Source organism: Nylanderia fulva, unplaced genomic scaffold, assembly GCF_048542155.1.
Source record: "Nylanderia fulva isolate GAGA-0341 unplaced genomic scaffold, ASM4854215v1 Scaffold24, whole genome shotgun sequence".
Taxonomy (NCBI): Eukaryota; Metazoa; Arthropoda; class Insecta; order Hymenoptera; family Formicidae; genus Nylanderia; species Nylanderia fulva.
In genome coordinates, this window is record NW_028190304.1 from 1896720 (window position 1) to 1924459 (window position 27740).

General features: G+C 31.6%; 2 protein-coding genes across 2 annotated transcripts in view; one reads left to right on the plus strand and one right to left on the minus strand.

The window, feature by feature from the left end:
* Positions 1 to 27740, minus strand: part of LOC114934258 (uncharacterized) — a 204613-nt gene that overhangs the window by 67262 nt on the left and 109611 nt on the right. The window lies entirely within an intron of this gene.
* LOC114934257 (1-phosphatidylinositol 4,5-bisphosphate phosphodiesterase epsilon-1) overlaps positions 10651 to 27740 on the plus strand; it is a 144370-nt gene continuing 127280 nt past the window's right edge. The window contains exon 1 of the mRNA XM_029306917.2: positions 10651 to 11035. The gene's annotated coding sequence lies outside the window, so the exon portion shown is untranslated. The remainder of the gene's footprint in view (positions 11036 to 27740) is intronic.

Here is a 27740-nt window from a genome sequence, read left to right on the forward strand (position 1 = left end):
AATCCTTTAAACATATTCCTTTATTTAATTAACATTTATTATTATTTATTATTTGTTAAATTTCATTTTTAAGTAGTTAGAATAAATTAATATAATGAGTTTAATATTAACATTTGTGGAAGAATATAATTAAATAAAGGTCGATGTCATTAATTTTTCTCAAGATAATATGCGTATAAAATTCTGAAAAAAGTGTTTTCAGACATTTTTTACAAATCCTTTAAACATATTCCTTTATTTAATTAACATTTATTATTATTTATTATTTGTTAAATTTCATTTTTAAGTAGTTAGAATAAATTAATATAATGAGTTTAATATTATTAACATTTGTGGAAGAATATAATGAAATAAAGATTCGAGAAAATCTAGCGTTTTTAAACAAACATTTTTCATATAAGTAACTTATTTCTTTGTTCTTAAAATAATCTGCGAGAGGAAAAATACAGCCTGAACATAGCTGTATCCGACGAAGCATTCAGGATACATGAATAGTTTGCTTAATAACTAGAGTAGAAAGCGAAGCTGCTGCATTATTTATCGTCACTTTGGTCTGCCTTTAGATTCGCGTTTCGGTATATACATCGATTTCTTATTCGGCTCATCTTCAAAGAGCAATCTAGAGAGCGACATTTCAAACATTTCCTTACATTCTGACGAGCCTTTCAATTTGCAATTGAAAAAAATGCTTTATGAAAACATGTACGGCTGCTTGCATAATTGCTACGTCCTAGCAAAACTATACAATGCATAAATAAGCTGTTATAAATCACTTTCAGATAAATCGATCCTCTAAGAGAGTTATCAAAATTATTGGACAAAATATGATTGGAAAAATATTTTCCTTTCGTATTCAATTAACGTGTGCATGATATTTTTTGTGAATCTTATTCTTAGTAATGAATTAAACAGCAAAACTACCTAATCATTAATGAGTAAATAGAAACAACTTTAAAATGATAAATCTTTCATAAATCTGTTTTGTATTCAATTTTATTCTTAGTAATGAATTAAATAGTAGGAGGTTCTCGTGCGAAAAAAAAATACTTAAAACTATTGCGAACTTTTTCCTAAAGTTCTGCTTTTCTTAGGCGCGCAATTTATTGGCGTGTCAATAAAAAATGATAAGCTTCATAAATAATTTTTGTTGTATGCAGGAGATTCTCGTGCGAAAAAATATCTCTTTGAAATCGTTAATAAATAAATATAAATAAAAACAACTTCTGTACGTTTTCCCAAAGTTGTCGCCTTTTTTTAAGCGCAAATTTAGTGGCGTTTCAATAAAGAAAATAAATGATAAGTCTCTCATAAATATTTTTCTATTCCGATAATGTGTGCTCGACATTTTTTATCAACCTTATTCTTAGCAATTAATTAAACAGCAGGGGTTTTTCGTGCAAAAAAAAATGTCCACTTACTATCATTAATAAATTGGTTAATGTGTGCCTGACATTTCTTTTGTTAACCTTATTCTTAATAATGAATCAAACAGCAGGGAATTTTCGTGCTAAAAAATACTTACTTACAATCGTTAAGGCTTGGTCTACAACAGTCAAGTTTGGCCAATTTCTTACGACTCTATTGTAGACCAGGCCCAATAAATAAAAATAGAAACAACTTCCGCGCGTTTTCCCAAAGTCACCAGCTTTTTTCTCAAGCTCACAAATTTATCGGCTTATCAAAATAAAAAGAAAAAACCCGGCAAATCTCTCGCAAACATTTTTCGCGAAGTGGCGCGCGCGCGAGAGAGCTGTGATAACGATTGGCGAGAGAGCGAAATGGCACAACATCGAGTTGAATCTGCGGTAACGAAGCGTTATAACGGGGGTAGTAGATCGATACCGAAAGAGAGAGAGAACGTGCGGCGAACCCTTTCATTTATCCGGCGTGTTTCGCCCTACGCGACTCTAGCGGAAAGTTTCCAGAAAAGCGTCCCGTTTATAGAACGCGCGGCCCCACGTATTTCGCGACAACAAAATCGCTCCACCGAGATCAAAACTGCGGCGCAACACCGACTGCTCACGTCCTTCCACCCTCGTCGAGGGATAACGCGGAATATAGGGCGCGCAGCCGGAAACCGAAAGAGGAATAACAATAAAGATTCGTGCGGGAGCGGCTTGGTGCAGCGTTTATTACACCAACGGCGAGAAACAATCGGCCTCTCTCTCAGGGTGTCCAGCAGACTCAATGACAAAAATTCCCTGACTTTTTCGGTTTTTTCAAGACCAGAAATTAATTTTTTCACCGAACTTTTTAGTATTAGTTTCTCCAAATATATCATTTGCATATATCTATATAATAAATCAATTATATGTATATATATATAAATGTTAAATTATGAAATCTTTGAGATATTTTTGTCAACAATGAAAAGGTTCGGAAGTTAAAACAACAGAAAAATCCCTGACTTTCCAAGACCAGAAATTAATTTTTTCCCTGACTTTTTAGTATCAGTTTTTCTAAATATATATCATTTGCATATATCTATATGATAAATCAATTATAAATAAATGATATAAAATATGAAGTCACCAGATGATAATTAAAAAATGGTAGTAATTCAATCGACCAATTCTGGCAAATAATTAAATTTATTGTATTTTCACAACGTTTCGGCCGTGGGTTTCGGCCCTTATCAAGTGCTATGTTCTTAAATCACAATTTTTTTAAAAAACAAAAATTCAATCTTAAAATATGACATTATATAATAACATGATAGTATAATACGAAATAACTATCAATATATCTCATAGTTATTTCGTATTATACTATCATGTTATTATATAATGTCATATTTTAAGATCGAATTTTTGTTTTTTAAAAAGTTGTGATTTAAGAACATAGCACTTGATAAGGGCCGAAACCCACGGCCGAAACGTTGTGAAAATACAATAAATTTAATTATTTGCCAGAATTGGTCGATTGAATTACTACCATTTTTCAATTATAAATGTTAAATCATGAAATTTTTGAGATATTTTTGTTAACAATGAAAAGATTCGGAAGTTAAAAATGAAAAAATTCCATGACTTTTTAGTATTACTTTTTCCAAATATATCATTTGCATATATCTATATAATAAATCAATTAAATCATACGATAACTAAAACAAACATGTCATTATAAACTATTTAAATAATTACCTTTTTTATTTATATTGTATCAAATTTTATTTTTAATATATTTTAACAAATTATAATACATATTTTAATATATTTAATATATTTAATGATATCTAATATCACGACAAAACTTTTAAATAAAACATTTCTAATAAAATTAATGTATTAATTTTTAATAACAAAATAAATTGAAATTACTTTCTTAAACAATATTATAATATATTTTGAAATATATAATACATTGAAATAAAATAACACAACGATGAAAATCTAAGTTAACGAACACGCTGTAGATGAATCGATTTTTAACACAGAAAATTAGCGTGTTTGGAGTCAAGGAAGTTTATATTTATTTAATAAAAAATTTCCAATTATTGAGACAAATGTAGAAAAATGTGAAAAATTTCCCGACTTTTCCCTGACAATTCCAGATTTATAAAATTCCCTGACAATGCTCGGTTTTCCAGATTTTCCTGACCGCTGGACACCTTGTTTCTTTCTCTCTCTCGAAATCTGCATTGTGTGTTACGTATAGTCCCTTAATTAACGCGATTATTAACGCGATAACGTGCAATCCGAAGGCGGAAAGCGCGCGTTGGCGGAAAGACGAGACGCGTAATCCGCAGAGAGATTCTAAAGTTATGAAATTATATAGGTCACGTGCCCTATAATGTCAAACTGGTGACAAGTCCGTGGCATATCGCTAACTATGATGACACATCGCGCGCATCGATCAATTACGATCGACAGTGCTTTATTGTTATAAATGATTTCCTCCATATTATTATTGGCATTATGCCGATAGATACTGCTCTCATGTCTCTCGTCCGCCATTATATGCAGCTTCCGCTCGCAATTCGAAGGAAAGGTACGACGGAGCAAATTAATTTGTCTCGCGCGCGAGAGATCCCAGATTATAAGATTAGTTTAATAGAGAAGACTCTACGTAATGGTTAAAAAAAAAAATAAATAAATAAATAAATAAAAAAAAAATAAAAAAGAATTCTCCTAGTTTATTGATCAAAGAGAAGGACCCTGAAATTAAGCGGAGTAGATTTTAGACGGTGAGATCCTCGAGCGAAGTTGCGGTGGAAAAGCGATAACGAATGATATTGATAGAAGGAGATTTTGTCGAATGCCACCACGTGTATATTGAAAAGAATTTTCGCGAGGCGAAAATTCCTTTCTCTCGATGCGCGAAACGGAAATTTGTCAATTCCCGTATTGCCGAATGTGAGCGTGCACATGGAAAATTGCCGATTGATAGACAATCGTTTATTAGAATCGCATAACTTCAAATGTAATCACAGCGATTAACGATACGATTTTTTATTTTAATCTGTCGTCGCGAATTTCAAGAAAATTATCGACATTCACATATTTTTTGCATACATATAAATTATATATGTATAATAAGAATTAAGCGATAACTTTTATTCCATATGAGAAATTAAATGCCATTTTTAACTATTTTATGAATAGAATTTTTCAGAATGGAAACAAATGTTATGAAATACTATTTCGAATGCAACACTGTCAAAAACATTGTAAAAAAAAAAAAAAAAGAAAATATCGGATACATAAATATTCTCTTGTGTATATATGTGCACTCGCTCTTTAAAAAAATAAAATATAATATAATATTGTGTATGTATCGAAAATAAATTTCAATTTCATATTACACAGAGTTTAATTTAAAACCGATTCGAAAAATGTGTACAAGTTAGTATATCAACTAAATATCAACTTGCAAGAATTTAAATCTGAAACACGACGATATTATTAAATGCACACTTACATTCATTACAAAACTATATTCCTTTGTAAATTTTTATGCTTATATAAGTTTCCTCAGCCAATTAAAATTTAATTTCATTATTACGCTGCAAATATTTTGCGAAATAAAATATGCAAGTGCAGCATTCGGGTCTCTCTATATATAGAGAGCAGAGACGAGAGAGAGAGAGAGAGAGAGCTTCGAAAGTCCATTTTCCAATTTTGATATTGAAGAGACGCTTTGATCCTATTTATATGTATATTCACGAATGTCGTCCGAAATAATAAATGTCCAAAACCGCAGTGATGGACCGAAACAATCGTGACGACACGTGGAGAGAAGAGCGTTTTTGGGTCAAGGTTCGTACAGCTAACTATATTGAAGTACACGACAACGGATCGAGAGATTGCAAAGGCGAAAGTTTCGCGCGATACGTTTACAGCCCGCGCAACAGATGCTGCAACAACCCTCTATCATAGACCGAACAACTGCACTGCGAATGCAGAATCTCTCCTTCCACCGCGGATACGCCGATAAAGAACTTTTGATCGCTGCCAACGTGTCATGATTGTTTAACGTGCGTGAGAATTGTTGAAACTCCCGACAAGCTAATTCATTCGTATCGATTTATGCGTGGAAGAAATAATCAGTGACAGTTGAAATATATATATACTATTTTTGTCCCGGCAAAATATTTTTCTATTATCGATAACAATCAGTGTCGCATTTATGATTTTCGTTTTGGAAAGTTTGACAGTTGCAATGTAAGAAAAAAGCTTTTACTACGCGCAAATACCAAATATTTTATTTAAACGCGACCTTATTCGATTTAAAATAACAAAAATATTTTGCAAAAAAAGGGAAAAATTTTCACGAAAGTTGATTTAAAATCCGTTAGTCAATCAATCTGTTAAAAATATGGAGAACTTATTAATATATTGCTATATAGATGTAATAACATATAAAATATTTTGAGAGAGATAAAATTGTCGGTTAAAAGATGGCAAGAAGGGTTTTAAAATATCTGATCGACGATATTTATTTATACTTTTGATATTTTGATAACGTTTCATAAGATTATTTAATTATGAGCGTTCTTCAATATAATCAAAACTATGAAATCTATAATTGAATTAATTCAAATTTAAATACAATATAAAACTTATGTATTATATTTTTAAATGTATTGTACTTTTGGATGTAGGCTTTTAAAAGTGTGTTAAAATAATTATTTTAAATAGATATTATAATAACTTACAATTCAAAAAGAATACACTTCTTACTATTCTACAAAAAAAAATTATCTTCGGAATTATTAGTATATACTAAAACAACATTTTTCATTACTGTAATTTGTAATAATTAAATATTAATTATCACAGCTTAATTATTAATTTATTTTTAATTAATAATAATTGATAATAATTACGCGCGTGTAAATATAGAGTGTAACATTAACTAGAAATGAAGTTCAAAAACCTCAAAGATATTTCTTTTTATTCTCATTTATCTTTTCTTTCCATTGAGAAAAAATACCCTACACAGAGAGAATTTATCTTGAAAATCGTGGTAATCGTGGAATAATAAGATATTAAAGAATTTTCTAAGAGTTTCTCTGATTCATGTTTACCACAATAAAAATATTAATATCTACACAATAAGATATAAAATCCCTTCGATTAATTTGACTATGTACATATTTAAATATTTTTATTTTGACGCTCTTAATTTTTTATTGCGATAAACATTAATCAGAGAAACCCTTACAAAATTCTTGCAACGATAAATCCTATTGTTCCACGATTAGCACAATTTTGCGGGTAAATTCCAAGAGGAATTTGTTTACCACAATAAAAATATTAATATCTACACAATAAGATATAAAATCCCTTCGATTAATTTGACTATGTACATATTTAAATATTTTTATTTCGTGGCTCTTAATTTTTTATTGCGATAAACATTAATCAGAGAAACCCTTACAAAATTCTTGCAACAATAAATCCTATTGTTCCACGATTAGCACAATTTTGCGGGTAAATTCCAAGAGGAATTTGTTTACCACAATAAAAATATTAATATCTACACTATAAGATATAAAATCTGTTCGATTAATTTGACTGTGTACATATTTAAATATTTTTATTTCGTGGCTCTTAATTTTTTATTGCGATAAACATTAATCAGAGAAACCCTTACAAAATTCTTGCAACGATAAATCCTATTGTTCCACGATTAATTTGACTGTGTACATATTTAAATATTTTTATTTCGTGGCTCTTAATTTTTTATTGCGATAAACATTAATCGGAGAAACCCTTACAAAATTCTTGCAACAATAAATCCTATTGTTCCACGATTAGCCCAATTTTGCGGGTAAATTCCAAGAGGAAAATTCTCTCCGCGTAGGCTGCTCTTATTGAACTTGTACGCTTTCCTTCCTTTTGACATGTAATGTCAGCTCTTTTCAAAACAATCACATTCCAGCACCTGTCGTAAGTTTTATCGGTCCAGACGCGGTATCGATCTCCAACCCTTCGGCGACGCGCGAAAATGGGAAATGCCAGGAGATCGGTCACGTTGCTCTCTCTCTCTCTCTCTCTCTCTCTCTCCGTATGGAAACGCCGCGCGATAACCCGTGTACGACGTGTTGTTACTCAGGAGAGAGGAAATCGAGTTTCAAGATTTATTCGTGATATCCCGGTGGGCCGATAAGGTTTATTATTTGTGCGCGCCGTAGCGATCAGCGCTGGAGTATGATAAACATTTTCGTCGCCTCGCTCAAAGCAGATTACTTCCGCGTTATTCCTTCGGATCGACTTGCGCCAACCTCCGGAAACTTGATTTCGCGCGGTCAAAAGCATCCCCCTTCGAATCGGGATCAAATAAATTTAGCGCGCCTTTATATCTGCACAGTAGGAAAATTTGTGTTTGTGCTTGTGAAAAATTTTTGTGGTAAATATTTGACACATTCGTGTGTTAAATTATTAAAACAACTGAAAAAAGATGTGCATTTATTTTTATTTTACACAATAAAAATTATTTATTTTATAATATAAGTGGGGATATAAAATATAAAATTAACATATTTTTAGTTTATTTTTACATTAAGACTTTATGTTAAAATTTATTAACACAAAAAATTTTGTAGACTTTTGGGACATGTGATATCTATTAAAATCAATACAAATTGTTCAACTATGTGCTTTTAAAGATATCTTAAGATGACAACAACTATATATTGTATAATAATAATTATGATTTAAGTGATTTTCCAGATGAATCGTTCTCGACTGCAAAACTCGACGAACCGAACAAGACGGAGACGTTATAAATATAGTGTCCTCTTTCTAGGAAGCAAATGAATTTGTAACATGCTTGATTTAAAGCACTGCAGTACTATTTTATGATTCTACGCAAGAAGGAAAGTCTTTTTGTTCTACAGTTATGCGCAAAATATACCGTGATACATATAAAAGTTTTGTTCTTTCGATTAGAATCTATTGTATCAAATAAATTTTAATTATACATATGTAATTATATATAATTATAAAATAAATAAATTTTATTTTTTCCGAGGCTAAAATTATCTCTTACATCAAAGCTTTAAAAAATTGTATTATAACTGCTCGACAATAAATATACATATGTATATTAAAAAGAGGCAAATGTTACGTGTTGGTTTTATTATGTTCAGCAGCATAGTGTATGCCCTTTTTACGTCACTCTTTATTAATCTTTTACGTTTTCTCTTTTCATTCTATTCGCACAATGTGGTGAATAATGTTGACGCTAGAACAAGCAAAAACCCAGAATATTTTGCAAAGTAAGCTCTTTTAGTGTGGCCACAAATTTTACGGTATAGTGAGCCCCTTGGACTAATTTTAACATGCAAAATGCTGAACAAATCGAATCTTCTTTTATCACGTTAATTTCTCTTTTTACAGTCCGTAGTAAGATTTTTAAATGTACATAAAAATTCTGCCGGAGTAGTGATTAAATTTCGCTTGTATTAGTTGTGCGAAAAGATACGACTGTACCACCAGAAGATGTTTATTTCGCTTCAACAGATAGATGTATAATAAATATTTCGAGCGTATCCGTATATCAAGCGCAACTTTCGAAATTAACAGAGCATATTTTAACGCGCAAACGCATGATTAATGAAAATTACGAATTAATACGCAATTATGGTGCAATGAAAAATAAGAAAAAAAATTTGTTCACCGTACATAAAAGAAATAAATCAAATGATACTTAATGAACTTGTAAACGCGCGAATAAATGTATATATATTAGGGTGGTCGTTATATAGGTTTTTTCAAAATTTTAATGTTGGATGGTCGTAAATCAGCTCTAAATCTAGAAAAAAAAAAAATCTCTAATTTTTTCAAATTTTTATTTTGAGTCCTGAGTCTCCCTATTGGCATGTAATTTTATTAATAATTTTATTAATACCACAGTTCTGCAGCTGCTTCTGTCATCAATTTTTGTTGTAAATAGTTTGAAATTTTAGTGAAAAAAAGTTGAAACTATTTGAAAATACCGAAAATATAGTATAAAATAATATAAATAACGGAATAGCCCATATAATATTTATGACTATCTTTTATGAAAAATTAAATAATTTTGTTCACTACTTTTGCAGCTGACTCCATCTAGAACTGAAGTAAATTAAGTATTTTTTCAAATTATAAAAAATATAATATAAATAATATTTAAATAACATATAAATGAATAAATAAATGAACTGATATAAGAATATAACATAACACGTGTAAACAGGGAGACTCAAGGCTGAAAATAAACATCCGAAAAAATTAGAGAATTATTTTTTCTACATTTGGAGCTGATTTATGACCATCCAACATGATGTTCAATTTAACGACCACCCTAATATATATATATATATATATATTAGGGTGGTATATATATATACCGTTTCATGATTAATGAAAATTACGAATTAATACGCAATTATGGTGCAATGAAAAATAAGAAAAAAAATTTCTTCACCGTACATAAAAGAAATAAATCAAATGATACTTAATGAACTTGTAAACGCGCGAATAAATGTATATATATATATATATCGTAATAAAGTATAACGGGGACGAGAATCGAAAGTTCAACACAAGTATCTCGTGTCTGGCTATCTTAAAAATATGCCCTTGTCGCTCGGCGAGGATCCTTAAAATATCCCCTCGTCGTCCCGGAGTGAACATCCTTAAAATACGCAAGCAATTTTCAGGCCGTTGTTCCCCTTAACACGGGGGCAGCGTGAAAAGCGAGAGGGTCGCTGATTATTCTAAGCGCTCCTATAAGCCAGTCATGCAATTAAAATCCGTTCATCCGGTAAAAATGCAGTTCTCCACGGCGGAGAAAAAGGGGTTAAACGGGCACGCGCGTTTATCTCGAGCGGTGTGCTCGCGAGCGTAACTCGGACTGCAAGCGATTACCACCGCGGCGAGCGCAGAAGGATGAGGGTAGCAAAAGAGACAGAGAGAGAGAGAGAGAACCTCCGCGTCGAGCCCTTCGAGCGTGAACGGAAGTAGCCATCGATGTGCACCGGAAGCTTGCCGTTGGAGAGCGGAGGACGAAAGATAAAAGGATAGGAAGAGGAGACGATCAGCACCGAGGGGAGAGGACGCGTATACACCCTCTTCGGGGGTAGTGGCGCGGTACCGACGCCGACGTCGAGGTTGGGGTGGACGCACCGCAGGAGAGGGGCGCCATTATATTTGCGCAGGGCCGTCCAATAGGGCGCAGTATCGTCCCGACCGTCGTCGCGTGCACACGCTCGTTTGTTGTCGCGCGCCCGGACTTGTCAAACGCGCGTCGAACCATCATCCCCCGTGAATATATATATATATATATTCGCGTTCCCCATCGAGGGTGACTCCACGCGAGAGTCTCTCCCGCGTTTCATATACATATATCTTTCTCGATTTTCTCTCTTTTTTTTTTCTCCCCATCTCTCTCTCGCTCTACAACCCCCTCGGTGTTCTTCATCCCCCTCCGAGCGTACCCTATATATTCGCCCGCGAATATATAAACAACAACAGAGAGCGCGAGTCCGACCACGCACGAGGATCGTGTTGCGGAAAGTGTTGCGAAAGCTGCGAGAGAAATCAAAGTGAGTAGACCAAGTGGCTGTTCTGTTTCAATGTGGAGGGAAAGAGGGATTGGGGAAAAAAAAAATATGGCGGGAGAGAGAATGAAAGCGCTCTCGGGCCCGCCTTTTCCTCTTTCCCTCGAGCTCTCATTTCCGTTTGCACTCCAGCGGGATGATTCGCGGAACCTTTTGTGTCCCCCTTTCTGTAACGTGGCTATAGTTTCTCGCTTCCGCGATATACGTCTTAGCGCCGTCATCGTGGGAATTTTTCCTCGATTCGTTTTTCATTTGGTGGGAAAACCAGCTCCGGAGATTTAAACGCGACATGGCGCGCGTTTAGCAACTCGCGCGAGAGTCCAGTCTAGGATGTCAAATTGTAATAATGATATCGCGCGATCTCGATTGGTGCTTTTTTCAAACGCCCCCTGATACGATATACAGGATGTCCGGTAACTAACGGACCAACGATTACAAATGGATTCTTTGGTCAATTTGGGAACGATTTTTCCTCAGCGAAAATGTCGGAAAAGGTCATCATTTTTTACAACTTTCCAATATTTGTCATTATGTATCTTTTTATAACTAAGTCTCGAATTAAAATTTTATTATAGTAAACTCTACCTGAAATTAACTGAAGAATGTAATTATGTTAGACTTTTAACTCCAAAACGTTTAGTTTTCAAAAAACCCATTTTTTTCAATCGCTTATAACTCGAAAATTATTGACTCCTCAACATTTTTGCTAAGGAAAAATCGTCTCCAAATTGGCCAGAGAATCCGCCCTTAATCATTGGTTCGTTAGTTACAGGACACCCTGTATTTGAATATTAATCCGCTGCTTACTATATTTCTTAAAAATGTGATATAAAGTGGCCCATTATCGGAGAAATGTTTTAAAACCAGATGATTTATTGCAAATTTAATTAATGTTTACTATTCTTGAGCAAAAATTTAAAAAATCAATTGAGATTCAATTTTTTATGATTAAAACTCTTATAGAGCTGGTAAGATAAAATTGAGGTTAAATTAACTCTGAAATGAAGACGCTTTTAAGAACGTTCGCTGCTTACATTTTTTAAATTTTATTTGCCTAATCCTTTTAGATTATAAATATTTCCATACTTGAGTCATACTTTTTATACTAATCGTCCAATTTTCCTTATTTAGGGCAATATCGACTTCACATTTTTAGTAAAATTGTCATTAAAGTGCTTTAATTACTGTAATTTATGTATGTAAATTATAATTAACAAATAATAAATTTAAGAAAAATTTAATAAAAAAAATAATTTTTAAATCAAAAAAATAATTTAAAAATCAAAAATTTCTATTTTCTAAATAAACTGCTAAAATACAAAATGAATGTTTGATTTCCATATGTTAGAAGAGGTTCTTTACAATAATTATTTTCTGCATTATTTAGCATCGCTTATTCCTTAGTCTCGTAGAAGCTGTATTTAAAAATTTGCAAACTTCGTGCTTCAAAACTTTCAAAACATGTACATAATTTTCTTAAACAAACTTAAGATCAGGTCACCATCATAATCTGAAATCTTCGTCTCGTGTAATCGCTCATATGAATCAAATTATGAAAAGTAGCGCACGAAATCTCATATACACCGAAATATGCTTAAGATCATCCAGTAATCATGGAAGATGGGACAAAATGCGACGAAGATGTGTGAGTAAATGTTAAGACCTTTAACTAACGCGTCACGATTAATCCGAGTCGACATTTTCGCGTTGCGTCAAGTCGTGGGACTAAAGGGAAAGCATTTCTAATGGATCTTTCGAGGAGACGTGAATGACGTGAGGTAGGTAATATGCGTTTCCACCGGCATAAATTCGAAAGACCTTCGTCCAGTATAATGAATCTCAAGTACCTTGGACCATTAGAATTAAAGATAAAATAGAGATTCCATTATGCATGTCATTAATGGAATCGTTTGGAAAATTTCGCAAATGCGTTCGTTTCATATCGCACATTTTTTACATATTCATATGCATATATGATAATTACAGTTTCTAATATTCATATGTACGGTCATTTATATTTTTAAACAAAGTGTGACGCGAAACTTTATAACGAGGTAATTTAAATAATTATACTGGTCAGTTTAATCAAACACAGAATGCCAGCGATTTATTTCTATTTTTATAATTTTCATAATTAGACGTTTCTTGCTATGATACTATAATAATAATATTAATTGACAATGATATATATAGAGAGAGATAGTCTACTTATATAGATTATATAAAAAACAATTCAAAAATTTTCAAAAGACACTAAAAAAATTAATCACCTATATAACTCGTTATTCCATCTTTCTAATAATTAATTTCATAATAAAGACGTAACGAAAAAATGTAGAGCAGATAAAATCGAAGAATGTCAGAAATCGTCATATTATCAAAATATCTTTTCACTCAATTTAGTATTTTTTTTTGTTAAAAATACTATTCTTCTAATAAATTAAAATAAATTTTTAATTCATCTTTCGCACGCTTTTCGCTTTTTTACACGTTCCTACATAATTTAATCATACAAATTATACAAAAAAATAAAGGCAGCTTTTTGACGAATTTTTGCTGTATATTAGTTGGCTCGTTCTTTTCACGCATACGAATATTCATGGTAGTTTCGTGAAATTTACTGTTAGTGCTGCATCTGTATTCTAATGAAATTATGCGTTTGTTACTTTGCGCGTAATTGATAAAATAAACATCGTTACACCATCAGTATCAGATTTATACGAGAACGTCTCTTTATAATATTTTTTTGCTTGCTTATATCAAAGTACAACTAACAAAAAATATAAAATTACATTGACAATTGTGAATGTAGATTAATGAAGCGATGCTTAATTATTCGTATCAAATGCGAAAATTGACACAAAGTAATTTTCCAAATATGTACTTACGAAAATTTCAGGGATATATATATAACAGAAATATCGCGCACACGTGCTGCAGCAAACTTGAAAAATTTGGGAATCAGATTTATTCATATATTACTTTCATTAAAAGTGTAACTCCGTAACGAGAATGCCAGCACCAATTTGTGGAAGCTTATTTAGGTCAACTTAATGCCGCCTTTCCAACTAATAACGGTCAGTAATGTTAATAACGCGTTATGCTTTCGCATGTGCAGGTAGCAACGTTACCGCACGTTATTATTACGTAAGAGCTCGAGCCTGTATGAACTTCTATTTCAGTTAATTAAAAATGAAGCTTTTCCTTCGAGCACACGACCGCGTTATCTTGTGGCGCACGCATGCGATCTAGTTAGTGATTCTGATAACATCCACCGTCGAGGAGAAAAAAAAATATATCGCGCAACGTCACGCAGGGTATTGCTTTTACAACTTACGCCGACGGCGTAAAACATCTGCGCTTTCTTTCAACGTGCAAAACTACCATGCAACAAAATTAATATACCTTTTTTTTGTGGCAGAAAATTTTGGTTTCTTAATTCCCTGCGTTAGGATATAAATGGTATCATCTCATAAGAATTGAAACAAAAAAATGCGACAAAAGTTTATATTATATTATATAGGGGACTTTTCTGTTTGAATTAAAAGTTAGATTTTCTTTTAATATCGGTAGTATTTAAGTTAGAAAAGTTACGCACACGATAATTAGCAACTTGCAATATTATAATTAATTGTTTGGATATATTGTATTACAATAAACTTTTTTTAAAAATAAAGTTAATAAAAGTTATCTAAAGAAAAATAAAATTTTATCATTTATTTGTATCTAATAATTAATATAATTTTTCATATAATTCAATTTGTAATATAACTCTCTCTATATCTGTCAATCGATAAAAAATTTAACCAATTTTGGCAGAAAAAAATCTACTCAAACTCAATTTTCATAATTAAAACTCGTAATTAAAACTCGTAATTAAAACTTTGTTTAAATTTTAATCGAGAAAATATTGATTACATATAGTTTTCTAAAAATATTTCACGTACAGTTTGGATATTTTGTATTTCATTTAAAATGTATAATATCAAAATCTAATTACGTGTATAGCAATTCAATAAAATCCAGTATGTATTTTCTTATGTATATAATTATTCAAAAATATTAGTTATTTATAATAATTTATATAATTTTAAAATTGCTTTAAAATTCTTCTAATGTTACCGTGAAAATGCGAAATGTTAAAATATCCTCGTACAATTTGGATGAAGTTTGAAAATGATATAATATCATTGAAACCATTGATCAGTCTCTTGTGTAGTGTGTTACTCCGTTTGAAAAAGTTTGAGAGAAGTTTATTTCTCGCACTGCATGAGCCCATCGCGCCGCTTTGAAGGAACACGCGATAAAAGAATTTGCGTCGACGCGCGGATACATCGTCATCGCAACGGGGTATAGCGGAATTGAATATATTAATTTTTTATTAAAACTCTTCTTTGTATATGCCGTGCTCTAGACACATTTATGGAAATTGATATTGCAGAGGGAAAAAGTACTTCTGGGGTATGCTTACTCACGAGCTACTATAACGATGACAAAGTTGCTCTACGTGTGGAATATCTAATTTTTTTATTAAAACTTTTTCTTCGAACTCGTCTTCCGAATCTCGAACTTTACGAGGCTCCGAGACACTCCCGTTCGCAAAATTCGTTTCGCGGTGGACTGCGCGAATTTAAATTTAAAAATCCAAATCGTTTATCCATTTGTCACGAAAGTAAAAGACCATATATGTGTGCACACATCGATAGGTCAAAATTCCGCTTGCATTTTGCAGCAGCAACGCGCGCGTTTCGTTCACAAAAAAAAAATAGAATAAAAATAAAAATAAAAAAAGAGAGAAACTCGCGCAATCTCTCTTTCTCTCGAAACCCGTTGTTGTAATTGGATTGGCCCCAGTCAAAATTAAACTCCTCCGTTTTTATTGGAATTCCTACGGAAAAATTTAATGTTCGGTTATAGTGCGTAGGTACAATAAAATACGAGGCAGCGCTATCGTTTTCGTACTTTAATGTTTCTCCTTTTCCCTTTTTGTAATTTATTTGATGGCTATCGTAATGTGGGCGGTAATGCGAAACCAGTACTATGCAGGATTCTGTGTTCGCGAATCTCGACTAGTTGCATTTTTTCACGGCAGATTACTATCCATGACAGTGTAATTAGAGATTCTCTCGCGCGATTACAGATTCTCTCAAACTATTATTCAAATTAGACGCCCTTTCGAACTTTGGTTTAAAGCTTTATTCAAAGTTCACTATTTGTCTTCCCTTTCCTTGACAAGCAAGTGTCTATAATTTACTTGTATATCGACATAATTAATAGTTTATATACACTGTGCTTACTGTCACAAATTAAACATATATAGAATTATTTTGAAAATTTTTATCATTATTATTAAACATTAAATATGTGGCTTTATAATCATTTCTATTCTGATTTGATTCAATTAGTCTTAACTTTTAATACACAATTAATTTTTTTATAAAGGATTAATTCTTTATAGACTTTATAGATTATAAGACAATGTTTTGTGAAAAATTTTTTTGTATTTAAAAGTGGATGTGTTTTATTTAAAATTTTTTAAATTTAAAAATTAATTTAAATTTGCATACATAAATATTATACAAAATGTAGAAACCAGAAGGAAAGAAAAATAATAAAATTTCTGACATTAATACAATATATTTAATTAAAAAATAAATAAACCATTGTAATATATTTGTATAAAAAGTTTTTACAACTAATTAATGCATTAATGGGGCTTCATTGAATCTTATAAAAATATTCAATTTGTGAAAATAAGCAATAATATTATTAAAATAATTTTATAAAAGAGATTAAAGCATTTGAAGTGTAGGGGTTTAGAAATTTGCTTTTTTGCGCGTATCTAGACAAAATTAGCTCTATAATAAAGCATGCAGATTAATCGATCGATCAGTCAATTCGATGGAAAATTCTGTTTTCAGTTTTGGCTCGAGCATCCAAGTAAGACATAATTTATTTTCCCGAAGCGCGCAGTTGCACGAGGGCATGTCGTAAAGAGAAACGATATATCGAATATAAGTAAACACACGTTCGAGAGACATCTAAAGATGCCGGCGTATCCACGCGAAACGCGAAGGTAATCTTGTAATTGCTATGCAGCAAGGGATGGTAAATTGGTAATTGCAGTGCATCAAGAGAAGCTAAATTGCTAATTGCTACGCAAAATATAAAGCTGATACAGCTAAGTTTGCGCAATATAACAGGACAGATTTGAGCGACGTTTGCGATCGATCGATATATAAATATATAATTCTTTCAATTTTTAAAATTTTATCAATAGTAAGTAATTATAATATTAAGCATTTTTCGCCTGATTTAATATATAATATAGTATAATTTTGATGTATTTTACGTATTATTATGTAATCAGAAAAAAAATAATTTTTACAATTCTTTGATACATCTTCTATCGAATGAAAAATTCTTACTATTCCATCATTTATCGAATCATTCAACGTGGACGCAAAGGTTGGACTCGGACAATATATAGGGAGATGCAAGCTTAACGAAAATTGCAGCGCGCGCGTCTGACTTTAAATAAATAATATCGCGACATGCGCGACCGAACATTTGACATTTTCGTTGGCCGGATGTTATAGATTTCGGTTTTGATACGAAAGAGTACGTATGTACGTACACACGAGAAGGGCGCGTACGTGTCCGTAATCACCGAATAGGCGGGTGTGCTCAATAAATCAATACAAATAATCCCAAGACCAGATTGGAATCGAATAATGCAACGATTATTACGCGCACAAAGGGTGCTCGTAACCGATGCACCGGGCATGCACCGCATACATATACGCAGTATTCCGAGAGCTGCACGTTACCGAAAGTGCAGCAGCCGCGGATATATCATGAAATTTGGGACACCGCTCAGGGGCCTTTGGTGTATAGACATCGCTCGTGGAGGTAGATTGCTTTTCGTCGAAACGAATCGATAGACTCGTACTTCTGGATGCTGGATAGCCAGCAAAGAATCGACCGATCTGTCAAGTGTACGAGTGGCGCGAGACAAATTTATATTATATATATATTAAATTGATCAAGTTATCGAACGTGTCGGTTATTTTTTCTTTCTGTCATCATATTATACATTTCTCATTAAATATAATCAATTGTTTAGAAATTGCAGGAAATAGTTGCATTATAAAAAAGTTTATTACTCGGCATTAATTTTTGCCTAATGTAATTTTTTATACTGAAAACAATGTATTGAATTCGAATGAATATTTATTTCAATACTACCTAATAAATCATTTATTTAAAACTACAAAGTAGGAAAATTTTTTTTCTTTTGTTGAAATTTTTATATGTTAAATATTCATGTGTTAATTTAATATATTGCTGTGGTATTAATAATTGAACTTAAATGTTAAATTATTAAAATAACTGAAAAAGATGTAAAAATAGCACAATGCGCATCTGTTTTTAATTTTACACACTAAATATGTTCTGTTTTATTTTAGTGATAAGATTTATCTGTTAAAATTTACAAAAATGTTGATTTTTTAATTTTATAATATAATTGAGGATGATAAAATCTAAAATTAACCTAAAATTAACATATTTATTTTAAATTACTTGAAGTTTTGCATTTATTTTATATTAAAATATTACAGTATTTGTGTCAACCTTTAACATATTATGTTAAATTAACACAAAAATTTCTGTAGACTGTTTAGGACATGTCATATTTTTATTCGATATAAAAAAATCCTTTTCAAACAGATAAATATTTGTTTCATATAATTAATTTATTAGCTAATATCGCAATAAATATTTATCAATTTTTTTCAGTGTATTAAATATACAATTTCGCAATTTTCTTTAAAAAAAAAAATAAAACATTTTACAACATTGAAAACGCATATTCTGATTGCAAATCTACTAATGCCTCTGCAGGTTTGACAATCGTTCTTACGGTCAAAATTCAAATTAATACACACACTTCTTGTATGCGTGGACTACGCATATTATCTGAACTCTCTTGTTTTATATCAAAATTAATTGCATCAAATCAATAAATTTATCCAAACCAACTGCCAGCCCAACGCAAATGGCCAATTTCTTGAAAAAAAAAGTTTAATTTGTTAAAGCGCGCTCTCGGTCGTTGTCGGTTTTCAAGCAGTTTCCTTTAAGTATTTAAGCTCGCCGCATGGGAATCTCCAATTTGCATGGATAATACTATAATTTAATATTTCGTTACATCTGACATGTATATACACCGGCGGAGAGGCAGATCTCATCTGCGATCTCCCATATTCGTCTCTCGTTTGAAGTTGCGGCTAGACGCGAGATAGAATATTTACAGTTCGCTGTTTGCTTCTCTCTCTCTCTTTTGGTACGCGGTTTCGCTCACCGGAGGGACATGGTGTACTATGAATATTTAGAAAATTAAATCGGCCAACTTCGGCAGGACGCACGAGGACGGGCAAGGATGTGCACAAGCGCTGGAAAAGCACAAGTTTCCTTGATAGGATCCTCGGCGAAGAAACCGAAAGCTATCAATACCGTTCGATAGCCTTTGGACCGAGTGCGCTCGTTCGCGGACACGACTTGCATTCGTAATCGCATCCGGTAATCGCGACCTGGATGTAATTCCAGAAAGTATCCACGGGAGAGACGCGTTCCCTATCCTAACGAAAGAATTCGTAGTCAGGGTGGAAACGTATCGGTACGAGATGCTCCAAGTTCGAATTCTTTTCGGGAAAAGAGAGTTGGAACATAAATGGAATTATACGGATAATCGTCCATTTCCAAAATATTCCTCTCGCTCCTCGGAATTCTAAGTAGGGGGATGTTTTCGTAGATAAAATTCTGTCGAAGCAATAAACTGATCAGCGATATGTTAATCAGGGGGTAGTTTAATTATAGGAAGTTTCATGATCTGCGAACATTGATTGAATTTCTAGAAAGGATCGTAAATTCTGTCGATGCGATCAATCGCACGTGAATCTTTGTACGATGACATAACTTGATTTTTTCGATAAACATTGTCTGTTAACAGTACACATAAAAGGAAAGATGTTAAAAATTGTTGCAAGAATAATGCGAGAGAAATATCTTTTGTGTGTCAGAGCGCTTAGAAAAAATCCCGTTTTTATTACTAAGATTTTACTGAGAAATTGAAAGTATATCAAATGATATTCGATCTATCTCCATCTCTATCTTTAAGAGACAAATATTTACGTATTGTCAACACAAAAATTGCGTTCGTAACTTTACGTTAGAAAAAGGAAGGAAAATGAAGAAAATAAAAAAAAGGAAGAGAAGAAGAAAGAAATATATTGAAGGGATATTTGTTATGTGAAGAACACGTGTATTCGTGAATTGAGTCATGTAAACTCTGACCTTTTGTTATATTTTATTCCTTTTAGTAGGAGCAGTATATTATTACGTACATTATTGTTATTATTAAGTTTACTGCGAAACTCAGGGAAGAGAAAATAATCGAGATCGCTATTATGTAAAACAAAGGATTTTACGGCATTTCCCTTCATAGTTGAAAAATTTCTGTTTCTAACAGACATCATTTGATGTCCCAAACGACCCATAGAAATTTTTGTGTTAATTTAACTTAATATTGACATGTTAAATAATAATTTTAACACAAACTAAATGCAAAACTTTAAGTAATTTAAAATAAATTTTGTGTAACAAAGTTTTAATGTGAAAATTAATTAAAAATATGTTAATTTTGGATTTTATCATCCCTACTTATAAAATAAAAAATCAACCTATGTTCTTGTCAATTTTGACAAATAAATCTTGTCGCTGATAAAACAGAACGTGATAATTATTGTGTAAAATTAAAAATAGATGCACATTGTGTTATTTTACACCTTGTTTCAGTTGTTTTAATAATTTCATCGGTTCAATTAATAGAAAAATTTGATCGGGTGCCACAAATTTTCCAACTGCGTTAGAACAAACATGTCGCTATAAACTATTTAAATAATCACCTTTTTTATTTATATCAAATTTTTCATCATTTTTTATATTATATCAAATTGTCAAGGAAAAGTTTACATTTAATAAAAAATTTTAAATTACCGAGACAAATGTAGAATGTGAAAAAATCCAGATAAATAGTAAAATGTTTTTCCTAACTTTTCCCTGACAATGCTCCAGATTTCCCTGACCTGTAATCGCGCCTATGCGTAATCCAAACGAATTCTGGTTCGAAGAAGTGTATAAATGTTCACGCACGGAACAAATATGCGTAATATGGAGTCGGCGATGATTCGATGGCGACGATGAAATGACGCTGTTAGAGAAACAATCCACCTGTTATGGGATCAAAACGGCGCAATTCGGCGTCAACGTTTTGTATATAACGCAAATTAATATTTCCCCAAACAAAGCATGCCAAGCCGTATAAGTGTTTATTGCCTACATTGCATCCGTGAACGAAATTTGCAACTACTTGTTGCACCCACGCCAATGAAATCATGACTATTGATCATAGCTTTTCTCTCTCTTGTCGATAGCGGCCGATATTCGCACGATAAAACTCGCCGTTGAATGCACCTGATGAATTGTATTTTTCATCAATTATCCAACATATCTCTTTCCCTTATTCAATTAATAAAGCTCATCCGCTATGGAGACCGGTTTTATATAAACAAATCTTTTTATTTAAAGTAATTTAATCATTCCGTTGTTTTAATAAATAATCTAAATGTGTTAAATAAATACAGATACATTGCATGCATGCGCGTATATTGTCATATTTTCATCGAATAATTAATTAAAATTACCTCGTACAGTAATATCGAAATTAATAGTTATTACCTGTAATAATTATAATTATTAAACAAGAGAAAATAATATGAACACAATATATATAGCTATATTTGGATTTTTATCGGAGGCGGAAGAAGATAAGAACATATATAGAACGAAAATAAAGAAGTAAACAAAATATGATTAATAATGGAATAAAAAAGAAATGTATTTTCCCCTGGCTCGTTTATTTTCTAGCTCGTGTCATATTCTATCGCTGAAGTTTATCAAAGGAAATTGCTAATTGTTTCGGGCAATCGAGCAAATGCACACGCGGAGAGTGTAACAAATCGAAATACTTTGTGCTCGCAAATTCGACGAGCGATAAAAACGAGGTGTAGTTTTTGCGGTAAAGAAAAGAAAAAAGAGAGCAAGAAAATTTGCTCGCGTGTTGCACGACAGTGAATCGCTTGAAAAGTTTTCCCGGGGCGATTTCGCGGACCGATCACCGCAGCAACTTTCCTTAATTTTCCACAAAAGTTCGACGCGACGTTACACGCTAACCAACTCCTCCCTCTCTCGCAGTCGTAAATAAAACACATTTTGCAACCCCTTAGAACCCCCGTCGACACTTACGGGACGCCGAGCTTCGTCAACGTGAATAAAAAAAAAGGCTTCTTGCGTCGTACGAAGGTCTCCCGCGCGCTTTCTATCGTGTAATTCCTGTGTTGTCATCAAACATTTAAGGAGACACTTGCGCTCGAAAAAGTGAAACTACGCATGTTTTTCCATAGAGAGATTCGCAAACGGAATGAACAAGTGCTTATACTTTTGCGTAAGAAAATAAAATCCCGACTTAGTCGGCCACAATCTACGGACACACACATATATATATATATATATATAAAATTATATCTCTAAAAAAAATGTATATCTCAAATTGGGCACACTGTAAAAAAAATATGTAAAATTACATTAAAAATATGTAAAATTACATTAATAATAAATGTAAAATTACATGATAAATAATGAAAAGATAAACTTTTTCTATTATTTATCGTGTAATTTTACACTTATTAATGATGTAATTTGACATATTTTTGTGTAATATATTACATATTTTTTTACAGTGCAAAAAGAAAGATTTATATATATATATATATATATCTTTCTTTTTGCCCAATTTGAGATATAAATTTTTCCTCCCAGGAGAAACCTGGAGATCTTCTGTTTTAAATATGAAATATCTTGGTACTGTCTCGCTATTTTATCAAAAACTTCACCTGTTCATACCTATTCACCTTTTATGTAACAACTGTTCTTTTACAAATCTTGCCAGAGGTTCATCGAAAGCAAAAGTGAGGAAAAACAAGATTAGTTTTTATTGGCAATTCGATGAAGTGAAATCTCAAGTGCGTATTATATAAATGAAAAAGACGCGATTGAATAATTATGTAACATTATAACTATATATACGATCATTTTGATTAAGATAACAACAAATTTTTCCGATAAATTTGATTGAATGATTCATTCGTAAATGATTTATCGCTGCGATATATCGACTTTCGATATCAGATAAAGCTTGAGAGCTTCATCTCTCAAAGAGAAGATGATTGACTGCCTTATAACCGGATCAAAAATGTATCCTACAACCAAAAATTATAGTAATAAGATTCGCAATAGCCATGCTGTTCAGAAACACGTCTACCGGAAAAATGTCTATATAGAGACAAAAATCTAGAGCACAAATTCTTGACCACAAATTCTCTTTGTTATCGAATTGATTTTCTCGTTTTTTCCTACATCTCGCAAGTAGAATTTCCGATAGTTGGGAATTTTTCGCAGAAAGGTTTTTTCACATTATTTTACATCTGTCGCAATAATTTGGAATTTTTTATTAAATAAATATAAACTTTTCCTTGAACTCCCAGCACGCTAATTTTCTGTGTTGTTAATCTATTTCAAAGTATATTATAATATTATTCAAGAACTTAATTTTAATTAATTTTTTTATTACAAATTAATACATTAATTTTATTAAAAATGTTTTATTTAAAAGTTTTGTTGTGATATTAGATACCATTAAATATGTTACAAATAAAATTTGATACAATATAAATAAAAAAGATGATCATTTAAATAGTTTATAGTGACACGTTTGTTTCGATTATCGTACATAATGCAGATTGTAATTGATTTAAATTTTTGTTTCTTTTTTTTAACTTCCGAACCATTTCATTGTTAACAAAAATATCTCAAGAATTTCATGGTTTAACATTTAATTGATTTATCATATAAATATATGCAAATGATATATTTGGAAAAAATAATACTAAAAAATCAGGGAATTTTTAAAATTTTTAACTTCCAAACCTTTTCATTGTTAACAAAAATATCTCAAGGATTTCATGATTTTACATTTAATTGATTTATCATACAGATATATGCAAATGATACATTTCGAAAAAACTTTCGGGCTCTCTCTTCTTCATAATTCCCTCGCGACGTAATTTATCACACCTATATGTTTTCGAGAGTTCCCGGGTGTCAAAGGTGACGCAAATGATCATCGACGACCGATGTGTGCGAACGCGATTTCGCAAATCGCAAATGTATGCAGAGGGCAAATCCGGATTTCGTGAGTTGGGACACGGCCGATCGATCGAACCGAAGTGACTTGGAGCAGGTGAACTCTGACGTTTCGAGGAAATATGTTTCGGCGGAGGTCGCTGAAAAAAGGGGGTTGAGAGAGAGCGAGATAAAGAGCGAGAAAACAGAGACCGGAGAAGGTGAAACGAACCGTGTCGAGGAATGTGACGTAGCAGAAATAAGAAGAAAAGAGAAGATAAAAGCTGGCGTAGATAAAGACTGGGTAGTGGAGCGCGAGAAAGAAATTCGTGAACCAAAAGCGGTAAACGACTTCGATAAACAGTCGGATCAGAGAAGAAGAGAAAAGGAATGATAACGTAGACGTAATTAATCCGGGATTTTTTCATACAAATACGCGCACGGGATAATTAGGGATAATCATTTTGTATTCCGATTCTGTACTCTAATTAAAAGATATCTCTACTAATTAAGGAATGTGATATAATCATATATTTTAATAGAAGACGACTATGCTGTCTTTAATTCTCGTAAAATTATATATATATACGCGATAAAAAGATATTAATTATTCACACAGTATAGGAAAATTTGTGTTAAATATTTGATACATTATTTAACATATTGCTGTTGTATTAATTGAACTTGTTAATGTTAAATTATTAAAATAACTGAAGAAAGGTATACAAATTACACAATGTGCATCTATTTTTAATTTTACACAATAATTATTATGTTCTGTTTTATTAGTGACAAGATTTATCCATTCAAATTTACAGAAAAAAATGACTTTATTTTATAATATAAATGAAAATGATAAAACTAAAATTAACATATTTTCAGTTAATTTTTACAATGAAACTTTGTTACACAAAATTTATTTTAAATTACTTCAAGTTTTGCATTTATTTTGTATTAAAATAATAACACAGTATTTATGTCTTCATTTGACATATCCACATTACGTTAAATTAACACAAAAATTTCTGTAGACCGTTTCGGACATCAAGAGTGATATCTATTAGAAACACAAATTTTTCAACTGTGCAGATATCAAGTCACATTAAAAATTCTATACTTAAACGAAAAACAAGTCACATTTATTTACATCCGTACTTCGATTTTCGCAAGGTTGATCCGCGATATATTAAGTGCGATAAACCGCGATCAAATACAATAACGCATCGAGAAACGAAGAGACAATTTGAAACTGCGAGGGTTGGAAGATCCATTCTTTAGGATAAACGCTAACTGACATCAACCGATCGATATTCCGGGATGAGATTCGAATAGCGAAAATTGGAGCACACCGATGGGATATATATATATATATACACACACACGTTAGCCGATAGATATATATCACGAGATCTCCGCTGTCCTATCGGCTCGGGATCTTTTTATCGAACGACAGAGACCGCCGGCGGTTGTACGATCGAATTGTATTAGCAGCGATAACTCGTTTTCGTTTCGGATTGAGTTAGTCCGGCATTAGACGCCCGAAGCTATTTCGTGGCGGGAAAGTTGCATCTCCTCATCATCGTCTTCGCCCTTCTGCTCCCAAAGAACTCCTTTAGGCAGGGTGTCCAGCAGACTCAATGAAAACAATTCCCTGACTTTTTCAAAAATTAATTTCTTCCCCGACTTTTTAGTATTATTTTTTCCTTTCCTTTTATTTAAATATATCATTTCATATATCTATATGATAAATCAATTAAATGTTAAATCATGAAATCTTTGAGATATTTTTGTCAACAATGAAAAAATTCAGAAGTTAAAAATTTTTTAAATTCCGACTTTTTCAGATTTTCCAAAATCAGAAATGAATTTTTTCCCCGACTTTTTGGTATTATTATTTTTTCTAAATATATAATTTGCATATATCTATATGATAAATCAATTAAATGTTTAATCGTAAAATCCTTGAGATATTTTTGTCAATAATGAAAAGGTTCAAAAGTTGAAACCAAAATTTAAATCAATTATATAATCACCTTTTTTATTTATATTATATCAAACTTTTTCGTTTTATCTCTATCAAATACATTGAAATAAAATAACACGACGATGAAAATATAAATTAACAAACACGCGGTTTATATTTATTTAATAAAAAATTTCAAATTATTAAGACAAATATAGAATAATGTATAAAAATCCAGATAAATAGTAAAATTTTCTGACAATTCCAGATTTATGAAATTCCCTAACAATGCCTGGTTTTCTAGATTTCTCTGACCGCTAGACATCCTGTTTTAGACAAAACCGAGACGTGAAAAAAAAACAGCTGGGCAACGTGGAAATATATCGACGCGACGTTGAAAAGTTTCGCTCCCTTGACGATGTCGTCGAACGAAATTTGCGAACGCGAACGAATTCGTGTGTTAGGAGTCTAAACCAATCGATCTGTCGCGTGACTCGTTAAACTTCACCTCACTTTCCAATCGCAGACAGTTTTGCCTCTCGAACTCGGTGCAAACTTGCTATTTTCTCATATTTTCTCTTTTCGAATGCCGAGGAACGTAAGAAGCGAGCTTTTTAAAAGTTATTCCGAGTGTTAAATTCTTTACTTGAGATAAATGGTACGAACAATATAATTATTAATTAGTATTAAATGTTTTGTATTTTTGTATGTGTATAAAATATTAAATATATCAGAAATTCAAAAATAATAAAACATTATTTTTTTTAATTCCAGAAAATAATTTGCCGTATTTTTTATCCGAAATGTTATTCAATTTTATTTCTTAGAATATTATATTATATCATGATATTAAGATATTGATTAAAATAGTAGAGAAATTATTTTAACAAAGTTATTATGTTAAAAGTTTTATTCAATTCAAAATTAAGTGCATTATTAGAAATATTCAGCTTAAATAGAATTTATTGCAAATATAATAAGATTTTTATAATTAAATATTGAATCTATTACGAAAAAGTGATAAATTAGAGGTTACAGTTTGTTCAGCTAAATAAAAATCTTATGTCAAAACGTGAAATCAATGTGGCAGATGTTAAAATTACAAAATTGTCAAATTTTTATATAAAATTAAAATATTTAAAATTATTAAATAAATTAATTTCGATAAAAAATTGACAAAAGAATAATGCGACGAATATCCAATATACTTAGTGTCCTAAAATAAATAATTACAATTTTCCTATATGTGTTATAATAAATCCAATATTTAATAAAAAAATTAATACCAAACTTTACCACAAACTTCTTTTGAAAAAAATCGAAAATAAAAAAAAGTTTAAAGTCATATTAAATATTTTAAAAAATTACAATCAATTACCCTTCTTTTATATTTTTACTTCTTAAATTATTGTGATATAAAAATATTTT